This window comes from Pipistrellus kuhlii, unplaced genomic scaffold, assembly GCF_014108245.1.
Source record: "Pipistrellus kuhlii isolate mPipKuh1 unplaced genomic scaffold, mPipKuh1.p scaffold_m20_p_10, whole genome shotgun sequence".
Classification (NCBI taxonomy): domain Eukaryota; kingdom Metazoa; phylum Chordata; class Mammalia; order Chiroptera; family Vespertilionidae; genus Pipistrellus; species Pipistrellus kuhlii.
In genome coordinates this window covers 18,908,503-18,927,124 of record NW_023425405.1, presented here as the reverse complement: position 1 = coordinate 18,927,124, position 18,622 = coordinate 18,908,503, and the positions used below count along the sequence as shown (strand labels likewise).

The following is an 18,622-nucleotide window of genomic DNA, read 5'->3' as shown; positions in this document are numbered from 1 at the left end:
AGCTCTGCTTCGGGCGGTGCAGTGTTTGTTCCCGCGTGAAATAAGGCGGTGACTGTTCCGTGTTCCTCTGGGCCACATGTTATAACCATGGAGGGACTGTTTATACGAAGTATCTTAGTATCACAACAGCACTTGTTAAAATGATACCTGTCCGCTTACACATTCCCCAGCCTCTCAGACCCACACTGGACATGGCTCGATAATTCATTAGAAAGATCTCTTTCACACACACACCACACACACACACACACACACACACACACACACACGCCTCTTCTGTTTGTCTTTAACTTTTTAGTTAAGCTTGTGGGCTAGTGAAATACGGGAACTAAAATGAAATAGTTTTTTTCTTTGAATTGTTGAAGAAAAGGGAAATATAAACCTATTTGGATTACTATATGTTTAACCTGAGAAGGACTCATACAAATTAACCAGGTAGCTATATAGAGATTGACATATAGATCTACAGATATTTATATGTATACAGATGTATATAAAAATGTAATTCAGTGGTGGAATCAGTAGGAATATTTCTCAGCATGTTGCCAATAATTAATAAAAAAAAAAGAAATAAGGCAGTGAGTTAGGAGGTGGTTAAAGGGGTGTGGTAAGTGGGGCCACCATATGGGGTGGGATGCATATTGGAAGAGACGGATATTGCTGGAGAGGGAAGCAGTGAGGGCAGGGGTGACCTCTCTCAGAGTTTTGGAGGGGATGACATCAGGGATTCTTTTTTATTTTTTTAAAGGTCTTTTTATTAATTTCAGAGAGGAAGGGAGAAAGGGAGAGATAGAAATATCAGCGATGAGAGAGAATCATTGATTGGCTGCCTCCTGCACGCCCTATGCTGGGGATTGAGCCCACAACCTGGGCATGTACCCTGACCGGGAATCAAACCATGACCTTCTGGTTCAGAGGTTGATGGTCACCCACTGAGCCACACTGGCCAGGCAGGGATTCCTTTTAGAGAGGAGCAAGACCGAAGGAGAAATAGGAGACTAGACCTGGAGACAGGCATGGAGGAGCAGGTAACTTCATGGAGAGTGGTGGATGAGGCCACCTTTTGAAAGGAGGGCGAGTGTGAGGTGGAATTGGGAGCTTGAGAAATATAGCTGGTATCCAGAGGAGATTGAGAAGAGGTGACCGAAGTGGCAAGGCCGGGCTGAAGTTGGGAGGCCTGACTCTGCTGGCCTCTCCACCCGCCCTGGGTGGCCCGAGCCATGGGCCGAAAATGAACCGGTGGCAATGGTCCCGGGCCCCGCTGGGATGGGTGTTCAGGCAGGCGTCAGGCGGTCAGGTTCCTCCTGGTGTGTGGCAGGCTGTTCACTTGTGGGGAGCCGCTTGGAAACTCTCCTCGCTTCTCTCCTCGCTCCCAGGTCCCTGGTTGGGCCTGTGGACGGACCCCTATCACCATTGTTTTGGGTGCCAGGAGTCCCTGTGGAGCCAGGCAGCCTGCAGGCCTCTTTAAAACGCTGAGAAAGTACGGGGAGGCCTCAGGCATACAAAACAGCCCATCTTCTGAAGCCAGCCTCCAGGGGACTTGGGTGAAGCCCACGAGACAGGCGGGAACCGGTGGGAAGTCGCTAGGTCTTTGCTGCTGTGGGTGAGGCCTGAGGACCAGCAGCAGCAGCAGCGCCACATCCAGCTTCTTGCAAAGGTGGACTCTCAGGTCCCGCCCCAGAACTTTCCTTTTCAGAGCCTCTTCCCGTGGTTTGTATGCGCACTGAGGGTCGGGGAGCTCTGGCCAAAGAGGCAGAGTCTCATTGAGGTTGGGTGCATTTCAAAGACTTTCCTCCTCGTTGGTGGGGAGGAAAATTCCGCCCAGATTTCAAGGTGATTGGGAAACGGAGCTGCAGCAGCAGCCTGGCTCCGAGCTGAGCTGGTGTCTGGCTGGCTGTGCAGCCTGAGCGCCCTGGATGCCCTTGGTGCAGACCTTGGTTTCCCTGCCCTGGTCTCTGCAGGAGGCGGGGTGGGTGACTGCCAAGGATTCAGGAGCCTCTGCAGATAGCTGATGCAGGCAGGTGTCAAAGCTGAGGTGGGCGTGGAAGCAACCCAAGTGTCTGTCCGCGGGTGCATGGATGCACAAACTGTTCTGTGCACACTCAGTGGTGTTGTTATTCCTTCTTAGAGAAGAAGGGCGTTTTGACACGTGCTATACCATGGCATTACGCTAAGTGAGGCAAGCCAGTCAAAAAAAGACACGTCCCGTGTGAGTCCACTTACATGAGGTGCCCGGAGCTGTCAGCGTCACGGGGACGGAAAGTAAGGATGGTGGCTGCAGAGGCTGAGAGGAAGCGGGAGTGGGAGTTAGCTCTTCATGGGTTCAGAGCTTCAGTTTTGCAAGGTGAGAAGACTTGGTTGCACAACAATGTGAAAATACTTAATACTGCTTAGAAATGGTTAATACGGTACATTTAGGCTATGTGGGTTTTTTAAAAACCACGATTATTGAAAAACAACAACCTGGAGTGAGGCCGAATGGGTAGCAGTTGGTTGGTCAGCAGGAGCGAACATCAGTCAGGCCAGGGGCCGCCGTGGTCTGGGGACAGGCCGGGAGCACATGACACACAGGCTGGGCTCAGGCCTGTGACAGGCTGGGGCGGGAGGACGGCGGGCACAGGGCACATCTGGGTGGGAGTGGTGGCGGCGGGTTGTGGGGAGAAGTCTAAGGCTTGCTAAGACAGTTGCTTGGCTCTGTGGCACCAACAAGGATCTCCAGGCCTCTCTGCCTTAGGACAGCTTCACTCTCACCTGACCTCCCCCCTCACCTCCACCCCTCCCATCCTTGGTTGTGAGGTGGCGTTTCCCTGGACAGTCATTTGATGGAGGATGGGATGGGGGCCAGGGGGGAGGAAAGGCATTCTTGGAAGGGGTTGGAACTTTCAACCTGGGCCTTATTACTTAATACAGTCGCAGGAATTTAAAAAATCAAATTCTTCATCCTAGCCCTTAGAATTTGGCTTTTAGATGTTTTTTTTTATGGATTTCCAGGATACCAATAGCTTTCCTGGTTTCCCCCCCTGATTATAAAAGCGATATGTGTTCATTGCGATAATGTGTACTGACTGTTCCCTCAGCCCAGGACATTCTTATCTCAGACAGCATCTACAATACATGGTTTGCCGCGCCCCTTCTTCCAGGTTCTGCTCCGATCTCACATCATCAGAGAGGCCTCCCTCCCGTGTTTTCTAAACAGCCACCTCCTCCGCAATTCCTCGCTCCTCACCCTGCTTTATTTTTTCTCCACGGCACCGGTCACCGTCTTACGTACGCCTGCTTGTTCTCTGCCTCCCTCCCCTTGTTCTGTGTGTGTTCACTGGCCCAGCAGATCTCTCTTGAATGCCTACTCGGGGGCAATGCCTGCCCTGTGCCCGGCCTCTCAGGGTGCATCAGTGACGAAGTCAATTACATAATGTGCTTCTAGAATCTAGATGATGAGTGCCGTGAGTCAATGGAACAGACGGAGGTCTAATCGGGGAGCGAGGAGCTGAAGGTTTAATTGGGGTGGTGCGGGAGGGCCCAGGTGACTACACTAGTTTCCTGGGGCTGCCATAACAAAGGGACACACACACACACACACACACACAGAATGGCTTCAACCAGAGAAGTGCATGGTCCTGTTGTTCTGGAGGCCAGGAGATCCAGGTCAAGGTCAAGGGGCCGTGCTCCCTCTGAAGGTGCCAGGGAAGGGGCCATGCCCGTTTCTCTTTTTCTAAGGTCAGATTGAGTAGGGTCTACTGTCCTCCAGTGAGACCTCACCTAGACTCCTTCCATCTGCACTGATCCTGCTTCCAAACGAGGCCACACTCTGAGGTATTGGGGGTTAGGACTTCAATTTAGGGATTTTTTTTTTGGGGGGGACATGGTCTAACTCATAACAGTGATGTTTAATCTAAAATTTGAAGGAGGCAAAGGGACAAGCCATGCAGGGTTTGGGGGGTGACGGACAGTGTTCCCGGCAGATGAAGTAGCCAGTGTAGAGGCAGAAGTGTGTCTGGTGTTGGGGGGTGGGGAGGGACCATGTGCCCAAGACAGAGAGGGAGGGGGTGGGGGAGTGGGGGCAACAGGAGCTGAGGTGTGAGAGGAAGTGGGTGCTGGGAGTGGGTGTCAGAGGCCCTCAGAAGGACTTGGGCATTATTCCAGGTAAGGTGGGAAGCAGTTGCAGGGTGTAGAGCAGAGGAGTGATGTGATGAGGCTTGAAATGTAAAATATATTGCACATGAAAATGAATTCAGGTGGTGCAAAAAGATGTAAGGCAGAAAGTGAAAATCCCACCACTCGGCGATCAACACTGTGCCATTTTGGTGTTTTTCCTTTCAGACATTCCCCCCCACCCTCCCTACACATACAAGCCCGCACACCCACACAGAGTAACGGCCTCCTACTCCACGTTTGCTGACTTGCTTTTTTTCACTTCACACTTTATCATAGAATCGTTGTGCTGCCGGGAAGTATAGCCACCTCATGGTTTTATTCGATGCTGTGGATGTTCCCTGCTTTATTGAACCAGTTGCCTGCTGATGGGGAATTACATTGCTTTCAACTTTTGCTGTGGTAAAAACACTGCTATGAGGGTCTTCGTACATATGTCTTCACACACCTTTCTAATTATTTCCTCATGATACATTCCCAGAAATAGAATTGCTGGACCAGGCAGCATTCATGTATTTGATTTTGATGTTTATTGCCAAATTGCTCTCTAGAAAGTCTGAAGCAATCGACATTCTCTCTAGGAATGAATTAATGCCATTTGCTTCTACCCTCCATGATACTGGCTGTTACCAGTCTTTATTATCTTTGCCAAACTCCTGAGTGAGAAAAATATCTCCTTTAAAGTTGCATTTTCTTTGATTGTTCATTGGCATCAGGGTACTCTCTGCATTCCTTTCTCTGGTTCTCTCCAGAACTCTCAGGGCTGACCTGGAAGTAATTATCCAACAATTACAGAGTGCCAGTCACTGTGGATCTTGTTTAATCCATACAACAACTCTACTAGGTAAGCACTGTTATTGCCCCCATTTTACAGATGAGGAAGATAGAGGTTAGAGAGGTTCACTCACTTGCTTAAGGTCACACAAGTAGTCTGAGTCCTTGTAACCTAGGAGTTGGGGATGTGTATCCCCCAGCCAGGGTTTCCTTTGCTGTGGGTCCATCTATAAGAACGACTCTATGGCCCTGGCTAGTTGGGCTCAGTGGATAAGCACTGGCCGGAGGACTGAAGGGTCCTGGGTTCAGTGCTGATCAACGGCTTGCACCTCGGTTGCAGGCTCCATTCCTGGCCCCGTTCAGGGTGTGTGTGGGAGGCAACCAATTGATGTTTCTCTCACATCCATGTTTCTCACTCTCTGTTTCCCCATCTCCCTTCCACTCTCTCTAAAAATCAATGGAAAAAATGTCCTCGGGTGAGGATTAACAACAAGAATGACTCTGTGGCCCTGCTGGTGTGGCTCAGTGGTTGAGTGTCAATCCATGAACCAAGATGTCACTGGTTTGATTCCTGGTCAGGCACATGCCTAGATTGCTGTCTCGATCTCTAGTAGGGGGTGTGCAGGAGACCTCTCTATCTCCATTCCTCTTGTTCGAAAATTAATAAAAACACATATATATTTAAAAAAGAATGACTCTAGCTCAGTTGGTTAGAGTGTCATCCCCTTATGCTAAGATTGCAGGTCCAAGGTTGTGGGTTTGATCCCCAGTTAGGGCACAAACAAGAATCAACCAATGAATGCATAAATAAGTAGAATAACAACATCGATGTTTCTCTCTCTCTCTCTCTTCCTCTCCCTCTCTCAAATTAAATAAAAAGATAATGTATTGTAGAATTGTATACCTGAAACCTGCATACTTTCATGAACTAATGCCACCCCAATAAATCCAATAAAAAATGCATTTAAGAAAAAAGAAAATTCTATGATCTCTACCATTGAAGTGCTCACTCACAGTCTTTGCTTGCTTGCGTGAACCTTGTGGACAGAAGTACCTTGTTCAAAACCCAACCTGTGCTCCAAGCAGTCTCTGTGGCCCCTGGCTAGCCCCTGGCCCATGTCAGAAGTCTTGGCTATGAAGGCACACACAGGACCCGGCACATTGAAGGTGCTCATCAAATACTGGTTAAGAGAAATGAAAGAAGCAGGCTTTTGAAAGCTAAAATATTTCTTTTTAAATATTTGTATTGATTTCAGAGAGGAAGGGAGAGGGAGAGAGAGAGATAGAAAACAACAACGATGAGAGAGAATTACTGATCAGCTGCCTCCTGCATCACCTACACTGGGATCCAGCCCGCAGCCCAGGCATGTGCCCTGATCGGGAATTGAGCTGTGTGACCTCCTGGTTCATTGGTCAACACTCAACCACCAAGCCACACTGGCCGGGCTGAAAGCTAAAGTATTGCATGACGATGCCGTTTTAAAATTAAAAATTTAAGGGAGTTAAAAATTCATCTTATGGACCCACCTTCCATATTCTCCAGCAAGAGGGTAATAGTTTTCTTTATACCAGGTTTTCTTACTGCGTTTCCTCTCTTGGTGTGTCCTGGATCATATCCCTGTGGTTTTGATAATACTTCTACTTTGTTTAGACTATATTATTTTCTTGCGGTTTCCGACAGCAGAGCATGTGGTTGTAATACATCCTTTTTGTTAATAAGTTGGTGTATCCCACTGGTTTGAAATCAATTTCTCATTAGCTTGGAAATTTTGGTGGGAGGAAGTGGATGCCTTAAAAGAAGTACCTTGTCCAAAACCCAACCTGTGCTCCAAGCTGTCCTACTTCCATTGCCTTTCTGCTCTTCATAAAACACAGTGTACTAACGCCTTGAGTTCTTGCCTGGATCGTCTAAATAATTTCCAGAAATCTTAGACTTGAAACTGTTTTATAACTTGAAACTGTTCTAGTTTTTTCATCAACATTTATATTGATTTTATTCACTGATACCCTTCAAGTTCTCTTCCAAGTTCAGCTCCCCATGAAAGAACATGTACTATAGAATGTGTATTTTATCAGTCAGGATAAACTAGTTGTGCTTCGGAAACAACCCCCAAAATCTCAGTGGGTTTCAACAGTGACTTCTCAGTGGGTTTCAACAGTGACTTTTGACTCCACCGTGCTGACCTTTCCCTTCATCTCCTTCCTGCACCTTTTGAATCTTGTCTGGTTCTGGAACGTTGGCTTACCGGATTCTATGTTTTCTCCTTCCTTCTTTGTCTTGGATTTTCCAGGGCCAGAATGCATGCCTGCCAGTAGACCGTATGGAGGTCCCACTCATTCATGCACTCATGCATGATTCACCTAACATTTTTCGAGCATTCACTGCCATGTGCGGAGCACCCTACTAGCTGTTGGGATACTGAGATAAACGTGACAGTCAGTCATGGCTCTCAGACAGCTCAGTCCAGTAGGAGAGACAGTCCTGTACATAAATCACCGTCCCACAGTGTGCTAAGTGCTGGAATGGAGGACTGCAGTGGTGATACCAAAAAGGCAGAAACTGGTGGTAGGTGCAGGAGCAAAAAACTGTGTGGGAGATGTTTTATGACAGGATGCGGGTGGAGCATTCTTCTGGTGCTGAAGAGGAGCGATGTTTCAGTTACCTGTTGCAGAACAACAAATCAGACCAAAATTGAGAGACTTAAAAACAATAATGATATATCATTTCCTGTGATTCTGTGATGTAGGAATTTGGACAAGGGCTCAGATGGGAGATTCTTCTGCCCAATGTAGCCTTGAGTGAGGTCATTCACTTGGCTGCATGTGATTGGCACGGGGACTGGGCTGGAAGGTCCAGGAGGGTTTCACTCATGTGTCTAGTATCTTGGTGCTCTTCCACACACCCTCCCTCCCTTGTTCTTAAAGCACAGTGGCCTCAGGGGGTGTACTTCTTATTTAGCTGCAGGCTTTCAAGAGGGATGAAGCAGAAGCTGCCAGTTCCCTAAGACCCTAGGCTCAAACGTTTCCTAAGGAGCAACCAGAATGTTGCCTCTGTTGCAGCCATCAATGGGGTAGGTCCTATTACCCCCCACCTCCTGACCATACCACCATCAAGAAGAAAAGAGAGGCAATCAGACATTAACTTCTTCAACAGCATCATCCTCCCTCCCCTGAGGGGCACTCATCACCGTCTCATGGAAGAGGTGCCATTCTTCCCATGCAAGGATGCCCTGGGGTTTGAGCTCTCCCGCTCCCTCCCTCGCTGTGTGACCCAAGGAAAGCTACTTCATCTCCTTGTACATCAGTTTCTTCATCTGTAAAATGAAGTTAATAATGGCACCTGATAGGGTTGTTGTACTTTTTTTGATAGGGTTGTTGGGCCACTCAACAATCCCTTTCTAGCTTCCCCATCTTAAATAAATCTTATTTTGCAACCAAACTTTCAAAACCTATTTTATGTTAAAATAATTGATAACCAACATTAGGATAAAAAAAAAATGACCCACAGAAATTACAGTTTCTCCATTTGTAAATTCTGGGTTCTCATTTCAGGCTTTTCATGGGAAATTATAAAGACCCTTTGCCCTGTGCAGTTGGGCCTCCCTGTGGTAAACCCTACTCCCCTTTTCCCTGGTGGGTACCCTGTTAGAGTCACCTCTTTATTCCACCATGCCCAACACTGTGTTTCGTACCAGTAGACGAGTGAGTGAACGAATGGGTAAATGGTACTTTTTCTAGTTGTCTGTGGTCATGATTTGTGGTGGTCTTTTATTTTGATGGTTGGTTAGAGGGAAAGAGTTAATATACTACCAAGTTTTTATAATACTATTAAGATGGTTTTTAAAAATTGTGCATTAGAACTTGGGCCATAGTGCAAAAACAAATCTGTATTTTTTCGGATAGTGTAACTTTTCTGTGCCATCATTGTTTCTAATGAGATCAAAAACTTCTTGAGGGCAGGGATGGTGTGTTATTCCACTTTGTATTCTCACCACCTAGCACCGTGCATGGCCTTCAATAAATATTTGTTAAATCGTTAAATGGATGATTGAAGGAAGGAATTATTCTGTAAATGAATGAATGATTATATGAGTGAATGAATGAATGCACCAAACTATATAATGAATGACTCACTAAGTTCAGTACCCTGAACTCGTGATTCATAAAGCTGGGATTCCTCTTATCTTTCATGGCCCCTTACCTGAATTGTAACTCAGAACTCCTTTTTTTAAAATCCTCTCTTCTTTTTTGAAGGTCTTATTCAGTCACCTCCATTGTATATAACTATGTATGGTCGAACCTCAAATGTGTATCTCCCTAAATTAGCTGTCATTTTAAACTCAAAATTGTCAATGTCCGAGGCCTTGCATGTAGATTTCTTCTCTTTTGGGATAAGAAAGATTTATTTGTCTCTGAGGAGAAATAATATTCATTTGTAGAGAGTTGGAAAGTATGAAAACACATTTAGAGGAAAATAAACATTTTTATTTCTGCCATCTAACAATGACTATTTTATAAACAATTTGATAAGCATTTTTCTGATCTTTTAAAAATGTATATACACTGAGTGGCCAGATTATTATAATCTCTGAATGTCTGAATGCATAATAACCTGGCCACTCAGTGTACATCCTATATAATAAAAGACTAATAGGCAAATTGTCCCCTCGACCAGGAGTTCGACCAGCAGTCAGGCCGGCCAACCACCCATGTCCCTTCTCCCTGGCCAGGCTGGCTGGATCCCACCCATACACGAATTCATGCACTGGGCCTCTAATATATATATATATATATATTCGTGCACTGGGCTTCTAATATACTGAGTGGCCAGGTTATTATGCATTCAGAAATCATAATAATCTGGCCACTCAGTGTATAATAGACTTGACTTTTCATAAAATGGGGTCGTGCTATATGTATAACTTTGCACCCTGCAACTATCATTTTCTTGCAAACATTTCCATGCTATAATGTTTTTGATGGATGCATAGTATTCAGTTGCAGAGCAGAATTGGTCAAGCCATTCTTAGTTGTTGGGCATCTTTATTGGTATTCTTTCTTTGTACATAGGTCTTTGCGTTTCTGGATATTTCCTTTAGGATCCATTTATAGAACGAGAATAGCTGGATCAAAAAGGTTCGACTTTAAAAGAACCCTGTGTGTGTGAGAACCAGAATATCTTTTTTCAAAATATGTCCTCTGTGCTGGGCTTTTAGAAACGGGTTTATAGTTTGTATGGGTCAGCAATTCTCTAGGAAGAGAGAACCTGGCAGGACTTGTTTTCTAGCCGGCACTGTTGTCTGGTTTATGTTTTGTTTAATCTCATTGTGAACAGGTGTTCACCCACAAAGGGGTCACTAATCCAGGCACCTTGAAAGATCCGAGCCCAGCAGCCAGAGAGGGCTTTGGCACTGGGCATCTGGGCCACACTAGGTATCTGAACAGGTCAGCACTGCTGTTTTCTGGGGGAGGATGATATGATGTGGGGGTGAAAAGATGGAGGAACACAGGGCTCCTTTCTGGGCATCACATCTGTCTTTCCTTTGTTAAGTGCTCTTCCTTGACTCTACTTTGTGCTTTTATGTTCATTATCTCTATTCTGACTGTTTCTGTCATATATTACAGTGATTGATCGATTGATCGATTGATTATTGTGGCAAATATACATGACGCAAGATTTGCCCTTTAACCGTTTTTTATTTTTTTATTTTTTAAAATCAATCTTTATTCATATTATTACAAAGGTTCCTCATTTCTTCCCCCCTCCACCAGGTTCCCACCCCACCCTCTGCCCTTTCCCCACCCCCCATTGTCCTCATCCATAGGTGCACAGTTTATGTTCAGTCTCTTCCCGCATCCCCCCCTCCCCCCCAGAATTGTCAGTCCACTCCCCTCCTGTATCTCTGATTCTATTATAATCAACAGTTAATATTGTTCATCAGGTTTTTTAATTTCCTTTTTTTTTTAAATTAATAAACTTTTATATTTTTAAGAATCAATTTTAAAATCTAATAATTTTAAACCTTGTTTTTTCTGCCCTGGGAACTGAGAAGCAAACTTGTTTACATGTAAACTTGCCCTTAGGCTATCCAAAGGTGTAGCCATTCAAATGTAAATGGACACATTGTTTAAAGATAGCAGCTGGCTAGAATTGGATTACCTGTTCTGGGTGGGAAGGGCTTGTCTTCCCCTTTCTCCATTGAAATTAAGGTGTTAGCTTTAAAACCTCTTTTTGGTAAGAGACCTTAAACTTTCAGAACTTTAAATTTTTCAGGTAGTAAATCAGTTACTTAGTCTTTTCTCAAATCAATAATACCTCCACATGCCCAAGGATGCACTTCACACAAAAGACACTTCCAAATAGATCAACCAACCTCATCCAGACCCCACACAAGGCACTCACAGATCAACACCCCAGCACTATAATAACACATCCAGATCTAAGCCTTTATCACTTGATTTAGCAGACCCTCAAGTTCCCCCAAAAGTTTCCAGCCATGTCTGAGAGGCAGCCCTGGGGCATGGGCAGGCGAGGAGCGAGCTGTTCTGGGCCCGGCTGCTTCGGGCCTGGCCTCTGTTGCTCTGGTCCCCTCCACAACCAGCTGCTTCGGGCCTGGCTGCTCCCGACCCGGCTGCTCTGGGCCCGGCCCTGCCGCTCCGGGCCTGGCCGCTCCCGGCCTTTAACCGTTTTTTAAATAAAATATTTATTAATTTTTTTAAATCTTCACCCAGGGACACTTTTTCCATTGAATTTTAGAGAGAGTGGGAGAGAGAGGGAAAGACAAAGAGAAACATTAATGTGGGAGAAACACATTGATTAGTTGCTTCCTGCATGAGCCCTGACCAGGGCCCAGGCAGAGGAGGAGCCTGTAATCAAGGTATGTATGCCGTTGATCAGAATCAAACCCGGGACCCTTTGATCTATAGACCAACGCTCTATCCACCGAGTCAAACCGGCTAAGGCTAACCATTTTTAAAAAATACACATATATATTTTTATTGATTTTTTTTTTTTATAGAGAGGAAGGGAGAGAGAGAAAGCTAGAAACATCGATGAGAGAGAAACATCGACCAGCTGCCTCCTGCACACCCCACACTGGGGATGTGCCCGCAACCAAGGTACATGCCCCTGACCCGAATCGAACCTGGGACGCTTCAGTCCACAGGCCAACACTCTATCCACTGAGCCAAACCGGTTTCGGCTAGGCTAACCATTGTTAAGTGTACAGTTGAGCGATATTAAGCACATTCACATTGTTGTATAGCCATCACCACCATCTAGCTCCAGAACCTCTTACCATCTCATGTGGAAACTCTCACAATGACTTGTTTTTAATTGCGTTTACTACCAGACTGTGAGCACTTCAGGATGAGGAACAGCGTGTCCAGATCCCAGAAACGTGGTGCTGTCTCTGGCACAGAGGAGTGGGGGCTCGTGAGCGTTTGAAGGAAGAGGTGGCAGAACCACCTGAGGACACTTCTGAGGAGGGCCGTGTGTGGTGGCCATCGGCTCCTGGCTGTACTGTGTGGGGGTCTTTTCTGTCGCTCTTTGTGGCACCATCAGCCTCTTGGGCGTCCTGGCTCCAGTACCCCATGATGCTGTGGCTGAATTAAATGCACGAATGGTCTCTGCTTCATATTCTTTCAGCGGTTTCTGTGACAGTCATTGGCTCTTGTTAGGAGCTGGTTTTTATTATTGTTAATCTACGTTTTTATGCATACATCCTGCCTCCTTAGAGTATTAGCTCCTTGGCAGCATAGAGCTCACATGGAAATATTACTGCTGATGACTAATGACCTTCTTCATTGAAGCTAAGATGCCGTTGACAGTGTGACGGGCCAGTTATTTTCTGTCCCTCTGAGGAAGAAAAACAGGAAGAATAAACGCTGCCCCTTAACCCAGGGCACTCCCTTGGTTGTAAGGGCATGCTGATTTCAGATACCTTAGAATGTGAAAAAATGTCTTTGAATGAATATATCTCAGAAGATATGAAATCAATGCTTGATCAGATTATTGTGTGCCATTACGTGCATATTTGTGTTATGTGGAAGGTAAATAAGAACGTTTGTAAACATTACAGGAAATGGCCTTAAAATTTCATATTATGAAAACCCTGAATTAAATTCCCATAGATTCTCGTGTTGAGATTGTGACTCCCATAATTTTTCCTTTTGAATTCAGCACTATGTTCTTTCCTAAGGAGGCTTTCCTCATTTTATTTCACTCACGTTGCTTTCATATTTTTACTCTTCACTAGATTTTTCAGCTTGTTGTGGGTGTTTTTTTTTTTTTTTTTTTTTTTGGTGGGAAGCAGTGTTTCATGTGGGAAGGGTGATCCTTATTTTAAAAGCCTCACTTCATGGAACCTTCTAGAACATTTCCTTAGGATCCAAACATCTCAAGATTACCACAAAGTGACAGAAGCGATGAGAGCAGGAGTTGATGTCTCTGATGCCAAGTACGAATTCCCGTAGTGAACATGCATTTTTAGACCGGAGTATAAATATTTTGTGAAAGTGGCCCATTGGGTGATTATTACAGCAGCGGTTAGAGCTGCGGGCCCAGGGAATTCACACCAGCAGTTTACAGCCCCTCTCGCTCCGCTGTGCCTGGCCTTCGTGGACACGGCGTGACCTGCGGAGTCCGTCCTGCACTCCCGGGAGCTGCATTTCTCCGCCTGGACTGGCTGAGGAGAGCAGGACCAAGGAAGCCTGTTGGTTCTAACGTGTTTTTATTTTCCACGTAGGCTTCCTGATGATTCACACGCTCCCTTGCCAGAGCTTGACTCCTTTTATGCGTGATCTTGTGTAGACCCAGAACCCTGAATTCTTCCCTTTCTAGGCCATCTTATTAATCATTACACTAATAATTGGCATTTCTTGAAAGCTTGCCATGTGTTCGTTCAGTGGCTCTTGACCTTGGGCACATGAGACTCTCCTGGGACATTTTAAAATGCCAGCTGTCCCCCAACAAGTCAAGTTAGACTTCCCAGGAGTGGCAGCCAGGCATCGGTCATCTGTACAGCGAGTGCCCCAGGTGCTCTGACGGGCAGCCATGGGCAGCCCTTCCCGGGCATTATCTCATTTAAGCCAGTGACACCCCCCCCCCCCCCCAGGAGTATGTTCTTGTCCTTGTTTTATGGACGGAAACCCCGAGGACAGGAGGGATTAACCCGACATCAGTGGCGACGCCAACCCAGCTCGTCTGATTCCAGACACTGTTCTTTTAATACATATTACTTATGCCTGGGAGCCAGACGGTTTGATGAAAACAAAGCAGTTGAGTTCTGCAATATTTATAAAGGTAACTCTTCCGCATCGATTCAGGAAACACGTTTATAGTCCTGGCTGCTGGGCAGACATCTACGTCGTGTTCTTTCCTCTTGTAGTTGGCTCATGATGACATATCGGCTTTCCACTGGCGTGGGGGTATTTGCCCAATTGGCTTTTTATGAATAACTCAGATGGTCCCTGAATGATCCCCGTGACTTGTTATGTTTTGGGTGCTTTCTTGAGATTTGTAGTTACTGGAAGTTTGTGTTTGTGCGGGTGCGCGCCGCGCGCATGTGTGTGTGTGTGTGTGTACACGTGTGTGCGTGTGGAGAAAGCAGGTGTTATCATGGAACAAGTGGGTTTGCAGCTTAAGCCAGTGAAGTGTTCATCTGGGAGCTGTTGGCAGAGCTGCGGAGCTGGCCGTCAGCAGTCCCTGGGGCCAGCCTGGCGAGGGCACACCTGCCGCAGAGGCGCTGTGCAGAAGGGGTGCCAACTGCGCACTCCAGGAAAGGCCTGGGAAGGGAGGGGAAGGGAAGGAGAAGCAGCCAGAGGGGCGAGGAGAAATATTACAGGGAGAGGAGGCCTCTGATGTTTGAAGGGGAGAGATGAAGATGAGGGAGCAGGGAGGGTCCAGGAAGCCTGCATTCCTTGGTGCCGCGTTTGGGATTCAGGAATCAGGATTCTCAGAGGGGAAGATGTGTGTGTGTGTGTGTGTGGGGGGGGGGCTGGGGAAGGGAGGAAGGGTGAGGAGGGGTGCATCTGACCTTGTGGATGAAGGAATGACGGAACTATGGTGACAGAGAGGGGCTGAGCTGAGGGTGATGGGGGACCTCATGTGAGATGGTGCTGATAATTTCGGCAAAGCAGGAGAGATGGGTGATTTGATGAGAGAGATGGGGAAGGTTCAGTCCCAGGGGAGAGCAGGAGTAGAGCGGCTGCATGAGAAAGGGGATCGCTGAGCTGGTACATGCCCTTGGCCGGAATCGAACCTGGGACCTTTCAGTCCGCCGGCCGATGCTCTATCCACTGAGCCAAACCGGTTAGGGCAGCCTTGCCTTTTTTGACAGCTGAGTTGAGTGGTTTAACTATTATAAGTGACCGGCCGGCCTGGTTTGAGCATGTGGTGGGTCTTTTAGACATGCTTTAAGGGTTTTTGCAAGTTTGATAGAAATTTAGCTTTTGAATTTTTATATATCTCTATCTACCTGCACTTTTACTTGTAACTTAAAGTACAGTGTAGATACAGAAAGGCACTCTTACTTGCCTTGCCGGGTGAATTTGCAGACACCGAATACAGCTGTGTCACACCACTGAGATCAATAATCAGGGCTACTGGCCCCTGCAGAAGCCCACGGTGCCCCCTTCCACTCCCAAGCCCCTCCGCCCGAGGTAATCCTCGTCCTGACTTCAAGCTGAAGTGTTAAATTAGGGTATGCAGTCATGTCACACCCAGATCCGAACACAGCGGAGCCCACCGACGGTGAGACGGTGAGCGTATGCTGCTGGGAGCTTGTGTTTGTGTGGACCTTGTAGTTAAGACGGGCTCAGCCCTTGTCTTGGAAACGTGGCATTAGTTAGGAGGGCTGCGGCTTGGCACCGAGCGTGGACTCAGCTCTGTTCATCGCTCTCGTGAACTCGCACACTCGGCCCCCACTCCCGCCCGGGGCTGGCTCCGATGTGTGTGCTCGCTCCGGGTGACCCGCCCGCAGGCCTCGTAGGCAGTTCTGGAACCTGTCCCAGGTCCTGGTGCCTCCCGGGCCGCGGCCTTCACCCCAGGGAACACCCACGGTCGTTGGGTAACCTGAGGAACTCTCCATGCCGGCAAAGGTTCCCCGGTTCTCATCTGTCAAGCGTGAGCCTGAGGAAACTGGTGTCGTTGGCCTGCAGGTAGGTAGGTAGATGTATGGTAAAAGGATTGCCCCCATTAAACATATTGCGAGATTTCCCGTCCACATGAGGATTTCGGGTTTCTCTCGGAATGCCTGGAGCCCACTCTCCTGGGCTGGGCATGTACTGCCCTTTTCCCGGTTGCGTGCTCTTCATTGTGTGCGGCTCACTCCTCGGCCTTCTCTTTCGCTGGCCTGGGCAGAGGCCTGTTGAGGTGTCTTCCGAGGCTGCGCTAGTGAGGACTTGAAGAAACTTTGCAACTTCTTGCAAGTTTGACTCGGAGTTAAGCAGCTTATCTATTTCCCAGCAAATATATTGTCTACATGATGGATCACGAGCTTCCAGCTAGAATCAGCAGGCATGGTATTGCATTTTGTTACTTATCCTCTGACTTTTGTTGGCTAGGTCATTCTGTCACCTGGTTCAGGGTTTACTCATGGAGCGTATGACCCCGTCCGTTTGGAGACCAGGGGGGTCCGGAGCCCAGGGCCCATAAACTGTGTGCAGATCCCGCTTTTTCCATGTCGGACTCACAAAAGGCCTTTGCAGGCTCCTTACGCTCCAGCTTCCACGCGCTCGTTTGCGACATGGGGCGTCGGGAAATGAGGCGACACTGTGCCTGGAAAGTGTTAGCACAGAGCTTGGGTGTAGTGGCCAACCATAAGTACTAGTGACCATTGATGTGAATAGGATTTTTTATTTACGATTTGGTCTTTCAGAAATTGGTGAACATGGGGACCACAGTGGAATTCAGTGGAACGCACAGTGGTTCTCTATTGATGGACTTAAAAACAGGGAGATGGTGTGGAAAGGGCAGGCAGGTTTACATTTCTTTCATCCCTTTTGGGGTGAACACGTTGATACATAAAATTCAAGCGAAGAATTGCTGTGGTTTCCCTTCATCAGGAGACAGTGGAGCTGCCGGGATGGCTGGGGCTGGTTACCTGTCCTCATCAGTCGCTCTCCCCACACCACCCCGTGAGCCAGTGCATGCCACTGGTTCTCAGCTGGGCATGCCACCTGTGGGGGCACTCGGGGTCATTGTCAGAACACAGGGGACATTATAAATAGTGGGTGGGGTCAGGAACTCCAGAGAATGGGGACCTCTCGATGGCCTGCCTAGAGGGCTGCTGTAAGGCCTTTATTATTATTTTTATTTTTTTAAAGTTCAAGTTCTGTTTTAGAATATCTTTGGTTTGTGAGAGACTCTCCTCCTCCCTGCCCCTAAAAGGAGTAATTGTATCATGACAGAGAGTGGTTTAACATCCTCACTGAGGATGCCCTGTGTTCCTTATTTGAATAGTGTCAGTCATCAAGAGTCTTTTTCTCTTGGAGGCCACTGATTCCTCTGGAGAAATCAACCAGGCTTACATACAGCAGGAGAAAAAACCCACACACTTTATTTAAAGAACACATTATAACCAGTGTTTAAAAGCAGAGAAGAAAAACCTCACTCAGTAAATGGAGCAATGAATATAATGCTCTTTGGTTTCATATTCTCATGAGAAACCAGTTGGGGAAAGGGAGAAGATGAGAGGCAGATAAAAGCCCACGGATGGGGGAGAGGCTGGGAAATGATGGGGAGGGGTGGGAGAGGGACTTGGGGGAGAAGGTGTGGCATTTGTAAGCTCAGAGATGGGGGAACCAGCCAAACATGTTCTTTTGTCAAACCTAGACTGCAGATATATTTAAAAATTGCTACTCATATATTTAAAAAGAACCCTTTATTACCTTATTTAGAAATTGGTCTGACCTGCCCTGGCCAGTGTGCTACAGTTAGTTGAAGTGTTGTCCTGTGTTCCAAAGGGTCACGGGTTCGATTCCCAGTGAGGACACATATTATACCCAGACGGTTAGATCTCTGGTTGGGATGTAAACAGAAGGCAGCCGGTCTGTGTTTTTCCCTCACATCCATGTTTTCCTCTCCCCCTTCCTTTCTTTCTCTCGAAAAGCAATAAAAGATGTCCTCAGCGGAGGATTAAAAAAAAAAAGAAAAAAATTGGTCTGACTTAAAGGATGATTTTAATACGGGCAGAAGAGAACATGTTACCGGTCTGGTTTTAAAGTGGGGACGGTCTTCTCTGGCTGGTGTGGCTCAGTTGGTTGGGCATCATCCATTCAGTAAAAGGTTGCTGGTTCGATTCATGGTCCAGGCACATGCTGGGTTGCAGGTGTGCAGGAGGCAGCTGATTGATGTCTTGCTCTCACATTGATGTCCCCCCCCCCCCTTTCTTTTTCTTTAAAAATCAGTAAAAACTCTTAAAGTGGGGATGGTCAGAAATCACAGCCGTTGGATAAGATGGCACATGTGAGTTAATGCTTTAAATATGAATTGTACTTTAGATGCATAAAGTTGATGGATGAGGTACAAACATAGAACACCAAAAAGTCTCATCCGTCTCAAAAGCAAGTTAGCCACCTCTGTGGACCAGGAGTGGACAGAACTGGATAGCTACCTCTGTGGACAGAACTCTGACTAGTTAGCGAGGTCAAGGTCAGCTTCTGCCAGGCAGAGGGGCTTGATTTGGAAAATGCA

At 46.9% G+C, this 18,622-nt stretch overlaps 1 protein-coding gene and 1 long non-coding RNA gene across 2 annotated transcripts in view; both read left to right on the top strand.

Moving 5' to 3' along the window:
• KIAA1549 (KIAA1549 ortholog) overlaps nucleotides 1-18,622 on the top strand; it is a 118,175-nt gene that overhangs the window by 10,975 nt on the left and 88,578 nt on the right. The window lies entirely within an intron of this gene.
• Nucleotides 14,004-16,969, top strand: LOC123651818. Its single transcript, XR_006740774.1, has 2 exons — nucleotides 14,004-14,230; nucleotides 16,806-16,969. It is a non-coding gene; the product is annotated as an uncharacterized LOC123651818 (long non-coding RNA).